Source organism: Triticum dicoccoides, chromosome 7B (genome assembly GCF_002162155.2).
Source record: "Triticum dicoccoides isolate Atlit2015 ecotype Zavitan chromosome 7B, WEW_v2.0, whole genome shotgun sequence".
NCBI classification, from domain to species: Eukaryota; Viridiplantae; Streptophyta; class Magnoliopsida; order Poales; family Poaceae; genus Triticum; species Triticum dicoccoides.
The window spans coordinates 572,638,578-572,640,022 of record NC_041393.1 but is presented as its reverse complement, the minus strand read 5'-3'; positions in this window follow the sequence as shown (position 1 = coordinate 572,640,022).

The window sequence follows — 1,445 nt, the reverse complement described above, 5'->3', positions numbered from 1 at the left end:
CCGTTTCCTCCGTTTTGCGGTACGCCACACCCCTCCCGATCAACAGGACCCCCGTTTCGACCGTAGGAGGTCTGTTTCCTCCGTTTTGCGGTACGCCACACCCCTCCCGATCAACAGGACCCCGTTCCGAACATAGGAGGTCCGTTTCCTCCATTCTGCTATACACCAGGCCTTGTTTCCATCGCCTGTTCCGTCCAAGCCCTCCCGATGAACATGACCACGCATTCCATTCTGACCCAGCCGGTTGGCTCCCACGCATTCCGTTGCCTCCCGATGAACACGAGCATTCCATTGCCTCCCCATGAAAACGACGCATTCTGTTGCCTCCCCATGAACACGATGCATTCCATTGCCTTCCCATGAACATGACGACTATGCTATTTCTCCGTTCTGACCCAGCCATGTACACGAGCCCTGGCCGTACGTATGCGTGAGTATGCATTCGAGACCCCGCCCGTATGTACACATACATGGCCGTATTTTCTTTCTTGCACCCTGGCCGTTGTACGTACGTGTACATGCTACGTGCGCGCCTCTACGACGACACGTGCATGACTCTACATCCACCAGTATATATGACGTACACGTTCGCGACCAGAATGACAACGCTACGTACGCTTCGACCAGGTGGGTCCCGACTATCAGGCACTTCCTGGCTTGCGAAGATGTAGCTGGTGGGTCCAAGCGGTCAGGGGGGCGAATCATTTTTTTTGCCCAGACGCACTTTCTTGCATGGAAGGTGTAGCTGGTGGGTCCCAGCAGTCAGGGGGGAAACGTTTTTTCACGAAATACGGTGGCCCGTCCGGTGGGTCCCAGCTGTTAGGTGGAGGAATAATTATTTTGCGCGCAAAAAGGAGGCACTTCCTTGCGGCCGCCTTAGACCCAGCTGTCAGCCTCTCCACGCACAGTACTCTTCCGATGGAAGTCGGTCATTGACCACATTAACCACGCCGCGCCGAGTGAACCACGGCGGTGGACGACGGCGAGGCCTAGGAAGGGGACGACACAGAGCCAGGGAAGACGCAGCAGTGGATGCCCACGCTAAGAGGAGTACGAGGGTTCATTGGTTCGGCTGCGATGTGAGGCTGCCGTCGCCGTAGAATAATAGGGGGTGTGGGTGAGTAGAGGGATGGCCTGGATAGCGGTGGGAGTAGTAGGGGGCGGTGAGGCCTCCGCGGTATCACAGCCGGCCACGGGAGGCAGGAGCATGCGGCACGACCGGTGCTGCTTTGGGCGGCTGGAGAACGAAGACCAGAGGTTGAAGAAGCACTACGGCCGTTGGATGGACATCGTACGGTCACTAGAGTATTGACTAAGTTGACAAAGCCCTCCGTCCCCGTCAACTTAGTAGGCCCACAAGTCAGCCTGCCACTATACTGGGTCCCAGCTAGCAGGGGGAGTATTCATTTTTTTGCGTAATAAGAGGCACTTCCTTGCGTGCGAAG